The following is a 14,937-nucleotide window of genomic DNA, read 5'->3' as shown; positions in this document are numbered from 1 at the left end:
GATTCCGATGTCTCCCATGTGAAGCTTGAGTCAGATCTGAAAGAAAGGAGTATAGGTTATTTCGGTGTAGGTATAGGGCAGTTAAGATATATAGGGTAAATAACATATCCAGAGAGTGAGACAGAGAGAGTGTGAGAGAGAGTGAGCCAGAGTGTGAGAGAGAGTGAGACAGAGAGAGTGTGAGACAGAGAGCGTGTGAGAGAGACAGAGAGCGTGAGAGAGAGCGAGAGACAGAGAGAGAGAGAGAGACCAAGAGAGAGCGAGAGAGAGTGAGAGACAGAGAGAGAGTGAGAGACAGAGAGAGAGCGAGAGACAGAGAGAGCACTAGAAACAGAGAGAGCGCGAGAGACAGAGAGAGCACGAGAGACAGAGAGAGCGAGAGACAGAGAGAGAGCGAGAGACAGAGAGAGAGCGAGAGACAGAGAGAGAGCGAGAGACAGAGAGAGAGCGAGAGACAGAGAGAGAGAGCGAGTGACAGAGAGAGAGCAAGTGACAGAGACAGAGCGAGTGACAGAGAGAGCGAGAGGCAGAGAGAGAGCGAGAGACAGAGAGAGAGAGCGAGAGACAGAGAGAGATTGAGAGACGAGAGAGCACGAGAGACAGAGAGAGCGCGAGAGACAGAGAGAGCGCGAGAGATAGAGAGAGAGCGAGAGACAGAGAGAGAGCGAGAAACAGAGAGAGAGAGCGAGAGACAGAGAGAGAGCGAGAGACAGAGAGAGAGCAAGAGACAGAGAGAGAGCGAGAGACAGAGAGAGAGAGAGCGAGAGACAGAGAGAGTGAGAGACAGAGAGAGTGAGAGACACAGAGAGAACGAGTGACAGAGAGAGAGCGAGTGACAGAGAGAGAGCGAGTGACAGAGAGAGAGAGAGCACGAGAGACAGAGAGAGCGAGAGACAGAGAGAGCGAGAGAGACAGAGAGAGCGAGAGAGACAGAGAGAGCGAGAGAGACAGAGAGAGCGAGAGAGACAGAGAGAGCGAGACAGACAGAGAGAGCGAGGGAGACAGAGAGAGCGAGGGAGACAGAGAGAGCGAGGGAGACAGACAGAGAGAGTGAGAGAGGGAGACAGACAGAGCTTGAGAGAGAGGGTGACAGACAGAGCTTGAGAGAGAGGGTGACAGACAGAGCTTGAGAGAGAGGGAGACAGACAGAGCTTGAGGGAGACAGACAGAGCTTGAGAGAGAGGGAGACAGACAGAGCTTGAGGGAGACAGACAGAGCTTGAGAGAGAGGGAGACAGACAGAGCTTGAGAGAGAGGGAGAAAGATACTGGGTGGGGGGGTGACTGGGTGGGGGGGTAACTGGGTGACTGTGTGGGAGGTGGTGTGACTGACTGGGTGGGGTGACTGGGTGGGTGGGGTGACTGGTGGGGGGTGGGGTGACTGGGTGGGGGTAACTGATTGGGGGGGGAGTACTTCTGGTGTCCTGCACACACACACATACTCACTTTCTCTCCCATACACAGACACACTTTCTCTCCCATACACAGACACACTCTCTCTCTCATATACACAGACACACTCTCTCATATACACACACACACACACACTCATATACACACGCATGAAGGGCGTAAAGTGCAAGGGAACTGCAGCAGAGGAGTGGAGGGGAAAGAGTGCTGCTGCAGGGAGGCTCTGAGCAGCCGTGGGTGGGGGGGGTGAGCGGTACCTGGGCACCGTGGGGGTGGTGGTATGTGGACAGCCAGGGAGGGGGGTCTCAGAAGGCTGTAGGGGACTATGGCTCCTGGGTGGAGCGGGGAGGGAGGGGATCCCTGCAGCCAAGGTCTCTCTTATCTTCATGGCAGTGGCTGGAGCCAGCTGGCATCTCTCTCTCCCTGCAGCTGAGGAGGGGGGAGCTTCCTCTTCCTCTCCAGCACCAGCTGGATTCCTCTTCCTTTTGCAGCTTCTCCTCTGTCCCTGGCTGCCGGTACAGGGAGGAGGGGGGAGATTCCTCTCCATGCTGCAGCTTCTCCTCTGTCCCTGGCTGCCGGTACAGGAAGGAGGGGGGGAGATTCTTCTCCGTGCTGCAGCTTCTGTTCTCCCTGCCAGTGTAGTGCGGTGTGCTGGTCTCCAGCACAGGACGGATTGGCTGTGAGGGGGATCCACACACTTGCGGTGTCCCTGTAGGCCAGCCACACGGTGCACAGAATGGGAACCACAGCACTAGAGAGATTTTTTTTTTTTTTTTGGTGAAGGGGATTTTTTTTTTTGCAGAGCAGGGGAAATCTACTGGCCACGAGCCAATTTCCACTCACCAGGTGTGAGTGGGGGAATAAGTTTGTTGAACACTGTATATATATATATATTTTTATATATATATATATATATATATATATATCAACTGTAAATATTACTGTATGTATGTTAATTTGCATGTCTTAGACAGGTCTGCAACCCTGTCTTTCCCCATTATCGCCCAGCATACAGCGCTTCCACTGCAGCAAGGGATTCTGGGAAATGACATGCAAATGAGCACTCAGTGCCACCTTTTGTCTGAAGCTCGTATTACACAAGCAAATCCTCAAGCTAATGCATGCTGTTTTAAACACAGCTTTTAGACAGAGGCTGGGATGAGATGCAAAGCCATTAAACCCACTCACAGACATGTTTCAACCTTGATGGGTATCATCAGTATGAGGTTGGTTGTAATGGCTAAGGCGGTTTGAGACTATAGACTAGGTAATCACCACAATTATTAAGGTTATGGTGGGTAAAAAAAAGTGACAAAAACCCTTCACAGTAAAGCATAAAGCAACTGTAAATATTACTGTATGTTCATTTGTATGTCTTAGACAGGTCTGCAACCCTGTCTTTCCCCATTATCGCCCAGCATACAGCGCTTACACTGCAGCAAGGCATTCTGGGAAATGACATGCAAATGAGCACTCAGTGCCACCTTTTGTCTCAAGCTCGTATTACACAAGCAAATCCTCAAGACAATGCATGCTGTTTTAAACACAGCTTTTAGACAGAGGCTGGGATGAGATGAGATGCAAAGCCATTAAACCCACTCACAGACATGTTTCAACCTTGATGGGTATCATCAGTGTGAGGTTGGTTGTAATGGCTAAGCTGGTTTGAGACTATAGACTAGGTAATCACCACAATTATTACGGTTATGGTGGGTAAAAAAAAGTGACAAAAACCATCCACAGTAAAGCATAAAGCAACTATAAATATTACTGTATGTTCATTTGCATGTCTTAGACAGGTCTGCAACCCTGTCTTTCCCCATTATCGCCCAGCATACAGTGCTTCCACTGCAGCAAGGCATTCTGGGAAATGACATGCAAATGAGCACTCAGTGCCACCTTTTGTCTCAAGCTCATATTACACAAGCAAATCCTCAAGCCAATGCCTGCTGTTTTAAACACAGCTTTTAGACAGAGGCTGGGATAAGATGCAAAGCCATTAAACCCACTCACAGACATGTTTCAACGATGATTACCTAGTCTATAGTCTCAAACCAGCTTAGCCATTACAACCAACCTCCCACTGATGATACCCATCAAGGTTGAAACATGTCTGTGAGTGGGTTTAATGGCTTTGCATCTCATCCCAGCCTCTGTCTAAAAGCTGTGTTTAAAACAGCATGCATTGGCTTGAGGATTTGCTTGTGTAATACGAGCTTGAGACAAAAGGTGGCACTGTGTGCTCATTTGCATGTCATTTCCCAGAATCCCTTGCTGCAGTGGAAGCGCTGTATGCTGGGCGATAATGGGAAAGACAGGGTTGCAGACCTGTCTAAGACATGCAAAAGAACATACAGTAATATTTACAGTTGCTTTATGCTTTACTGTGGAGGGTTTTTGTCACTTTTTTTACCCACCATAACCTTAATGTGTGCGTGTGCGTGTGCGTGTTCCAAATTTATTACACAATGTATTAAGCATGACATTGTAACACCATTTATATTTACAACCATGATTCATGTTTGAAATTCTACTGTATGTTGTTTACATGACTTGTATATATTAATGTATATAATGTGATTTCATTGTCATACATTTACATATGACAGATGTTTGTTTGTTACACACATTTGGCAATATTTGTCATCCTTGAATAAAATACATATTATAATTAATGGTATGTTTATACTACAAGATAAAGCCACAATTTCTATTAACACATAGGACTGTTTGTAACCACAAAATAATATGTAGTTGTTATATTGTAATTGTACATATTTATTTTTCATAACAATCATTTTGAATATACATAATGCTAAATGTAAATACATTATCGTGGATATACATACTCACTGCATTTAGAACATGTCTACAAATGTTATTTATACATATCATATCACACTGGAATACATATTAGCATTGCTAAGAATGAATATACAGTATATTTAACTATCAGTATTAGTACATATTGGTTTATCCATACTTTTGGAAATTCACTGTTATTAATAACACATTAACCACTAGTGGAAATAAGCTTTACTGTTGAAATCATTGCGACAGTGTTTTAAAGCATTATAAAATTATGAGTATAACTTGAGTAGAAACGTGTAAAATTATGATTATAAGTTTCCTGTAGACACGTCAATTCATAGATTGGAACAATCGATCTGTCAGTAGGTATCTGAAATATAAAGAACATACTCATAAAATGTTGTACAAATACCAAAATGCTTCTTTAAGCAGGCGTGCGCTGTAATATTCTGCATCTATGAGTTTATAGGTTTACGCAGAAGGTACACATATGCTTATAGTTCAGTGCAATGTAAACAATTGATAATTATTAAATGTTTTACAAAATTCTGTTTGCCTTTATCTAGCTAGCGGTGGCCATCATTGTGTCGCGCGCAAGAGCCTGTGACTTTGGCGCCTTAATGCAGCTTGTCAGCTGTGGTGAGTCAGCATCGTCACATGACCACATAGCCACGTCACATGATGATGCGACGTCGATATTTGCGACGTCGATATTTTTGTATGGTGAATAGTAAGCAATCGATTGTAGTTGAATGGATCTATATAGAATGTTGATAATCACTTGTCACTATTTTGAATTTATTGATGCACGTATATGATTAAATTTATAAGAAATGTTTTTTATCGGCGAATACTAATATGTAGTTTAACACATATATTATAATTTGTGCTATGGTACGCTACATCCTGTGTGTAGTTTAGTGCATGCGTTATGGATATAATGAAGATGATGCTGTCATATGTAATACATAAATTAGCAATAATGTCTTTTCAACATATAACATAATCTTTACCTTTATGGTAGAAGTTAAGAACGAACTTGCTGGTATCCATTGTTGAAGCCAGGCAGACCCGCTTCACCCATGGTTGAGTCAATCATGGAATCCTGATGCATATACATCTCGTTGCCAGAGTAATGTTGTCCCACATCATTTTGTGCCCAAGACACGGACTGAGGCAGGTACGCAGCTTGTCTAATGTTTTCCCATGCCCACTGGTATTGGGCAGGGAAGTTGGCATGATACAATAGTAGTTAGCTCCAGATTGCATATCATATTGTGTAAGGCACTGTGCTGGTGTGTGATACGAGACACCACTCTGAGAACGTCGATTCTTATGGGGATTACTGAAGAATAAGCTATTTTTCAGCAGATATGCTCTATGATCCAAAGCTAAGCTTACACGACTGTACTTCCCAGCAACTGTAACTCTGGATAGGTCATGGTATGACTCGAAAAAAACATTAATTCACGGATAAGTTATGAGAGATGGAATTTTTCCAATTCTTTGGCTTAGTTGCTTCTTTGTAGGATGGATATTTCTGTATGATAAATTCATAAATTTCACAGACTGTAGCGCCCTGATCTTCCTGATATTCGATAGCTTCAAATATCATATATCTATATGATTTAATGGACGTCTCAGCAATGAAGATGTCCCTGCCATGTCTAATACCTTTGAGATCATTTGGTTAAAATGAAATGCTAAAGCATGTTGCATTACTGTACAGTAGCTTCTAAATTGTAACTTTTTATCAATGTGACGTAATTCTCAATGTTACGATACAAAAGAGAATGTGTACGGATTGTAGTCTTCCACAAACAGGTGTTTGAAATAAGTGGATGAGAATATTGTTGACCATAAAATATTTTTTTAATTCAGACACATTGAAGATCTAACATTGTTTTTAGACTTATTATAGCACATCAAAGTTGATATTGTAATGGGAAACTAACAATTGTAGTGTGTGAAAAAAGCAATATTAATATATAGATATATATTTTTTTATAGACACAAACACAGATATATATATATATACACAAACATAGGGCCTCATGCAGTAAGCGCCGATAAGGCTTTTATCGGCATTTTCCCGCCAAAATTGGATTTGAGATTCAGTAAGCGCTGATAAGTGCTCAAATCGGCGTTTTTTCTTGCCGATAAAAATTTATCGGCATGCGGCTGCCGATAAACCACTTATCGGCACTTATCGGCACTTTTTGAAATCGGCTGTATTCAAGTAGCCCCGATCAGCTTATCGGTGCTGATCGGCACTCAGAAATGGAGATTTCATCGGCAATTGGTCCCGCCAACTAAAGTTGGCAAGTTGGAGGGGAGAACGATCGGCAAGGTTGCCGGGACGGCACTTAGAAAAAAAACCTCATCTCTACATCAATGGAGTCAATGGAGCGGGACTTATTACCTTATAGTAGTGTTTACATTCTATTGCTCATAATACAAATGTGCTTGGCATTACAGTGTCGAGGTCATTCACTTCAGCGTGTCACCCCTTACGTTTATTATTTGCATAGCATTGTACTTTTATATGTTATGATGATTTGCGTGTCACATTAGTCTTTATGTTATGATGTGTCAAGGGAAAATCCTATACTCAACTCTTAAAGGAACAGGTCACATCATATCAAACATGGTACTTAAGTGTGCTTCAATTTATTATATGATATAACACATTTCACACATCTAACACATCCAGAGTATAGTAATGTTGCTATACATTATACAATGCTTGTAATGTGTAACGCATGATCAAACGTACACTGGCGACACACTTTATTCGAGCTCGGCTAGTCCCACGAATTCGGGTATACCCGGGTGTATTGAGGTTTGTGACTGTTTTCTGCCCGAGTGCATTGAGGTATTTTCAGGCAGGGATTGAAGCATTTTATTCCCGCTGGCTGCAATACTGCACAGTATATATATATATACTGCATTACAATTCATGAATTTATGCCATCTGGTAGACACGCGAAGCATTGCAGCCTATTAAATCCTAATCATTATCATTTAACAGATCAGCCGCCCGTCAGCCAGGCATGAACCCAGGCTGGGAAGGCAAACGCAACGGGGCTTGTCAGAGGTGAGGAGCGGCGCATTCCAGGTATCTGCCAGGTACATACTGGGTATTTGCTCGAATAAAGTGTGTCGGTGCAGTAAATGTAGCTGTTTGTTTTCATGTTTACGTGTACTTTGTGACCTCCCTCTTTTGATGACGTCCGCAATTGGACACTCAATAACATTGCATGTTTACATTGTACACGATGCATTACAATAACTTCATGCTAACTTATACACACCTCCACCCCCTGATGAAGCGTGGTGGACACGTGAAACGTGCGTCGGGACGTAGGACGTCACGCTAGTGACGTCATCGAGTGGCGACATCCCACAGCGGGAACTACGAGCAGGCTTGTATCGTGCACACATGTAGCTACGATCCTATCTCACTTGTACCTTAAGAACGAGCAGTTTATTTGCCATACTTTTGCTAGACCTTGTTACCTTGTAGCACTTGACATAGCTCTGTATACACTTTGTGTTACATATGACGGCTGCGCTTTCTTACCTTAGACAACGGGCTATTCCTTCTTGAGTCTCATCAGAGTGATATAGCTGCGATACACGAGGTTATACTGTATAAGTGGTAGTGACGATTTAGAGATATATATACAGATGTGATTTATTGTGATACATAGTATTGTTTAAACCTCTAATAAGACAATTTCGGAGATAAACGGTAAATGTGTTTCAAAGGTATCTTTCCCCTGGGTCTCATGTGATACATAAAGACGAACACCAATAATAAATACACCTCGCATTTATCCTTTACAATACCACACTGTTTATCACTACCTGGCTGCTAGGTATACACTCTAAGCAAGACTACAACTATGAATGAGCAATAGTCTTTACAAGCTGCTCGTGATACTTTCATTAGTAAAGAGCCACAACTTACAACAGCTGTGATATTTGGATGTCAAGATATGTCAGTGTATTGAATAGTCAATAGTACTTACCTTACTATACCTGTACATATCAGCCACAGAATTATAGGGATTTTTAACAATGTATCTGTGTTTTTAACTTTCTATGTAGAATTAATAAAATGTTATTTTTTTGATACCCTCGGTGTTTCGGGAGTACCTGACAGACAAGCAGTATATTACTGTGGGACCATTGTGTCCATTATAATATGTGTGACATCTGAGTGCTAAGTATAAAGGGTTTTCTTTCTGATCAAACCTTTTGATCAAACCTTTTGATCAACACTGATATAACTTATACACACATCTAGAATAGTAACTCATTTTTACACGATTCAAACTGAATCAATAGCAACTATCCTGATGCCATTAAATTATGCATACTGTATGCACATTACAATAACTTCATGTGAACAGGTGACAATAACATGCCAAATTACACATGTAAATACAAAATATAAGTCCCGGCGCTATAAATATCCAAGATACCGTGATCCAAATGATAGTCCCAGATGAAGGTTTCTGATGGATGGTATAGGATTATACACAGAGTCCCAGGGTGTGGTTAAATCCCTTTAGCGATGTCCGCAGTGATTCTGGGGAAACAGAAGAGATACACACCAATTGCGCAGTATGCAACTACTCTTGACCCTACTCAGAACCAACGGACAAAGAAACCCTACTTACAAGATGTTAAATTGTATATTCAAGGGAGAGAATCTGTAACTGTGTCTTGACTCCGCCTCAGTAGTTCACGGATCCCACGTGACCGGCAGCAGTGATTTCCTATTCCATGCAGCAAACAGCACTCACAGGGGACGCAAGCAAGGCATGTCCATGCAGGAACAGAGAGATGACACAATGGTGTAATACGTACACACTTTAATAAAAAACTTTAAAACACAATTCACCCTCACTTACAATAGAAGGGGGATGACAATAAGACTCACGAATGCCGTCCGCGACTTGTCAACAGCCTGATGCACGCTTGAGAGCCCTCCTGAATGGCGATCTCTGCAACTCCCAAACCGATGACGTCAGCGGTAGGACGGTGCAGGGCGCTCTCACAGCATCAGTTGGACTATGGTGGCTGGACCGGCTCAAACACTAAGCTCCTCCTCCCTACGCGTTTCGTGACTCTGCGTCACTTCCTCAGGGGATAGGGGAGCTTAGTGGGAGCAGTGTTTAAATACCCTTTCACAACAAGAGAGTCCACCCACAAAGGGGAGGTTCTGGACTTGATGACAATGGATATTGGTGTTAAGCAATTAGCAGCAATATGTACCTACTAGGAATGGCTGCTGGGATCAATTGCATTGTGGAGAACATGCTAATCATGCAAACATACATATTGTCATTGCATATATTTAAAACATATTGATTGTATAATTGCATTGTGGATGATATACTGATTGTAACACAAACATACATATTATTATATACCTGTTTAACATCCATAGGTATAACACAACGCATATACTGTTCTCACCTTGTTTAGAAATGGATAAGATGAAAAATAAAACTGATTAAAAATAAGAATTCTACGTGTCCTTTAAAAAAGCTGCCAAATCGAAATCAATATTTAAACCTAGGGGAGACAGAGTCCTAAGTGTGTAAATCCAGTAGCTTTCCCTTCTGGAAACTAGATTTAATCTGTCTCCCCCACGCCAAGTACCTTTTGGATTGTCAATGCCCATGCAGATTAACCCCTGTGGGTCCTGGTTGTGTTTTATTCTGAAATGATTTGAGACACTATGGGTCTCGAGGCCCCTCTTAATATTATACACGTGTTCAGCGAATCGTCGCTTAAGGGGCCTACCAGTGCGCCCCACATATTGCAACCCACATGGGCATTGCAAGAGGTACACACAGAAGTTGGTTTTACAATTAATAAATGTCTCAATTTCAAATTCCTTTTTAGTGACACTAGATATAAACGTTTTGGTTTTTACACTGTACTTACAGCCAATACAATTTTGACATGTATAATATCCCTTGAGGTCATTTAGCCAAGTTACATGGTGATCCCTGAGATTATCAATAGGACAGCTCGGAGCTAGAGAGGACTTCAGATTTCTAGCCCTTCTATAAACAATCTTGGGTTTGTCTGGGAGGCAGGTTTTTAATACGGGATCTCTTTGGAGGATACTCCAATACTTATTAAATGTTTTGGATATAACTGGAGCCAACCCACTATACTGGGTAATGAAAAAGGGAAATTTTTGTTCTGTCCCTTGCCCTGATGTAGTGGCTTTTTTTGTTATTAGAGTGGCTCTATCAATTTTGCTGACCTCTGTGATGGCCAAATCTAATTCACTACTTCTATATTCTCTATCCAAGAATTTCTCTTTGAGATCCTTAACCTGTTGCTGGTATACTGAGTCTTCCGAGCAATTTCTCTTAATTCGGAGTGCTTGGCCCTTGGGGATATTCTGAAGCCACCTAGGGTGATGGTGGCTTGATGCCAATAAATATGTATTGGCATCAACCTCTTTGTGGTAGGTCCTTGTGTGAATATTATTATCGACTATGTACAGGGTAAGGTCGAGGAAGTTTATAGTGGACTTGTGATGATTGAATGTGAACCTTAAGTTCCATGTATTGGTATTTAGATATTCTTGGAACTTTCCCAGTTCATCTAATGACCCCCTCCAGACACACAGCACATCATCGATATATCTTTTCCAGAGCACCAGGTTTGCACTGAACGGGTTGGAGGACCATATATGATCCTCTTCCCAGATGGACATGAATAAGTTCGCATAACTAGGTGCAAACCTGGTGCCCATTGCGGTGCCGCATGTCTGGAGGTAGTACTCTCGGTCATAGCTGAAATAGTTGTGGGTCAGGATGAATTTAATCCCATCTTAGATCTTAGATGGGATTAAATTCATCCTGACCCACAACTATTTCAGCTATGACCGAGAGTACTACCTCCAGACATGCGGCACCGCAATGGGCACCAGGTTTGCACCTAGTTATGCGAACTTATTCATGTCCATCTGGGAAGAGGATCATATATGGTCCTCCAACCCGTTCAGTGCAAACCTGGTGCTCTGGAAAAGATATATCGATGATGTGCTGTGTGTCTGGAGGGGGTCATTAGATGAACTGGGAAAGTTCCAAGAATATCTAAATACCAATACATGGAACTTAAGGTTCACATTCAATCATCACAAGTCCACTATAAACTTCCTCGACCTTACCCTGTACATAGTCGATAATAATATTCACACAAGGACCTACCACAAAGAGGTTGATGCCAATACATATTTATTGGCATCAAGCCACCATCACCCTAGGTGGCTTCAGAATATCCCCAAGGGCCAAGCACTCCGAATTAAGAGAAATTGCTCGGAAGACTCAGTATACCAGCAACAGGTTAAGGATCTCAAAGAGAAATTCTTGGATAGAGAATATAGAAGTAGTGAATTAGATTTGGCCATCACAGAGGTCAGCAAAATTGATAGAGCCACTCTAATAACAAAAAAAGCCACTACATCAGGGCAAGGGACAGAACAAAAATTTCCCTTTTTCATTACCCAGTATAGTGGGTTGGCTCCAGTTATATCCAAAACATTTAATAAGTATTGGAGTATCCTCCAAAGAGATCCCGTATTAAAAACCTGCCTCCCAGACAAACCCAAGATTGTTTATAGAAGGGCTAGAAATCTGAAGTCCTCTCTAGCTCCGAGCTGTCCTATTGATAATCTCAGGGATCACCATGTAACTTGGCTAAATGACCTCAAGGGATATTATACATGTCAAAATTGTATTGGCTGTAAGTACAGTGTAAAAACCAAAACGTTTATATCTAGTGTCACTAAAAAGGAATTTGAAATTGAGACATTTATTAATTGTAAAACCAACTTCTGTGTGTACCTCTTGCAATGCCCATGTGGGTTGCAATATGTGGGGCGCACTGGTAGGCCCCTTAAGCGACGATTCGCTGAACACGTGTATAATATTAAGAGGGGCCTCGAGACCCATAGTGTCTCAAATCATTTCAGAATAAAACACAACCAGGACCCACAGGGGTTAATCTGCATGGGCATTGACAATCCAAAAGGTACTTGGCGTGGGGGAGACAGATTAAATCTAGTTTCCAGAAGGGAAAGCTACTGGATTTACACACTTAGGACTCTGTCTCCCCTAGGTTTAAATATTGATTTCGATTTGGCAGCTTTTTTAAAGGACACGTAGAATTCTTATTTTTAATCAGTTTTATTTTTCATCTTATCCATTTCTAAACAAGGTGAGAACAGTATATGCGTTGTGTTATACCTATGGATGTTAAACAGGTATATAATAATATGTATGTTTGTGTTACAATCAGTATATCATCCACAATGCAATTATACAATCAATATGTTTTAAATATATGCAATGACAATATGTATGTTTGCATGATTAGCATGTTCTCCACAATGCAATTGATCCCAGCAGCCATTCCTAGTAGGTACATATTGCTGCTAATTGCTTAACACCAATATCCATTGTCATCAAGTACAGAACCTCCCCATTGTGGGTGGACTCTCTTGTTGTGAAAGGGTATTTAAACACTGCTCCCACTAAGCTCCCCTATCCCCTGAGGAAGTGACGCAGAGTCACGAAACGCGTAGGGAGGAGGAGCTTAGTGTTTGAGCCGGTCCAGCCACCATAGTCCAACTGATGCTGTGAGAGCGCCCTGCACCGTCCTACCGCTGACGTCATCGGTTTGGGAGTTGCAGAGATCGCCATTCAGGAGGGCTCTCAAGCGTGCATCAGGCTGTTGACAAGTCGCGGACGGCATTCGTGAGTCTTATTGTCATCCCCCTTCTATTGTAAGTGAGGGTGAATTGTGTTTTAAAGTTTTTTATTAAAGTGTGTACGTATTACACCATTGTGTCATCTCTCTGTTCCTGCATGGACATGCCTTGCTTGCGTCCCCTGTGAGTGCTGTTTGCTGCATGGAATAGGAAATCACTGCTGCCGGTCACGTGGGATCCGTGAACTACTGAGGCGGAGTCAAGACACAGTTACAGATTCTCTCCCTTGAATATACAATTTAACATCTTGTAAGTAGGGTTTCTTTGTCCGTTGGTTCTGAGTGGGGTCAAGAGTAGTTGCATACTGCGCAATTGGTGTGTATCTCTTCTGTTTCCCCAGAATCACTGCGGACATCGCTAAAGGGATTTAACCACACCCTGGGACTCTGTGTATAATCCTATACCATCCATCAGAAACCTTCATCTGGGACTATCATTTGGATCACGGTATCTTGGATATTTATAGCGCCGGGACTTATATTTTGTATTTACATTTGTTTCACAGGTTGGGAAAATCTGTTTATTAGTTCCCTTGGCAGCTTATACACCACTCAGAAGTGGTGTTCACTTGTATTGAGTGTTCACATTTTCATCACTTATTGCTTTTTCACATTATTGTGATTTAATTGCACATTGTAGATTAGCGCTTGTTAAGGGTTATCATTGTTGTTTGTATGCCAAATTACACATGTTGCAACGTAGTTTCTCAACGTCAATGTCATGGTTGTATCCTAATTAGATGACTGAGTGTTGCGTTTTGAAGTGGTACATGCATTACACATTCCAGAAATACTTGACAATAAATGCTTGGACAAAGCTTAACGTTACATCATTCTCAAATATCATGATTGCCTGTTGAACACAGATAAATAATTATTTTAATTGCTAATGGATAGATGTTGGGAGTGAACTACTTGGATATGTTAATGTAACACCTTGCACTTCAGCAAGTCACATGACATCATCACATAGGTATTTAAAGGAGGGCAATTACCTGCGCATTCACAGCTACAGACCTGAAAATGATGCAAATGTTTATGAGACGGAGGAACATTCTATTGGACGAGAGGCTTGCTGATGGAGAGGATATAACAGGTCAAGGAAGGGACAGGGACAGAGGCAGGGACAGTGGCAGGGACAGTGACAGGGACAGGCACGCGGACAGGAGAGGGAGAGGGACAGGGAGAGGGCAAGGAGATGAGAGGAGAAGAGAGAGGAGAGAAGTTGTGCCTCATCCTCGTTTGTACAGGGAGAGAACCCTGTTAGGTGGGATGAGTGAGGAGGAGATTGTAAGTTGCTATCGTTTGAGTTCAGCAGCAATCTTAGCTCTTTATGAAGGGATACGGGGAGATTTAGATTTTGTGACAGCCAGAGGTCGTGCAGTCCCTGGGCTTGTTAAAATGCTGTGCTCATTACATTATCTTGCTCCCGCGTCATTCCAGACAACTGTGGGCATAGTGGGCGGGGTCTCACAATCTACATTCTCACGGACCTTTACCCAGTTTCTATGTGCACTCAATAGATGCGCTAGGAATTATATTCATTTTTCTACAGAGCACACAGAGTGGCTGGAAGTCAGGAATGGCTTTTATACCATAGCCGGGATACCATGTGTGATGGGTGCAATTGATTGCACCCATGTTGCTTTGATCCCGCCTAGTTAGAGTGACCATGCTTACCGCAACCGTAAGCACTACCATTCCCTGAATGTACAGGTGGTATGCGATGCCACGATGAAGATTATGCATGTGGTAGCCATATTCCCTGGTTCTAGTCACGATTCCTCTATCCTGAGAAACTCATCATTCTTCCATGCTTTCGAGGAAGGCTATTTTGGACCTGGTTGGCTGGTGGGTGAGTACATATTATGATGGGTTAACAAACAACTCTTGGTTTTCTAGGAAATGTT

The sequence above is a fragment of the Ascaphus truei genome, chromosome 1 (genome assembly GCF_040206685.1).
Source record: "Ascaphus truei isolate aAscTru1 chromosome 1, aAscTru1.hap1, whole genome shotgun sequence".
NCBI lineage: Eukaryota > Metazoa > Chordata > Amphibia > Anura > Ascaphidae > Ascaphus > Ascaphus truei.
The sequence above is the reverse complement of the archived record's forward strand: the minus strand, read 5'-3'. Positions refer to the sequence as shown.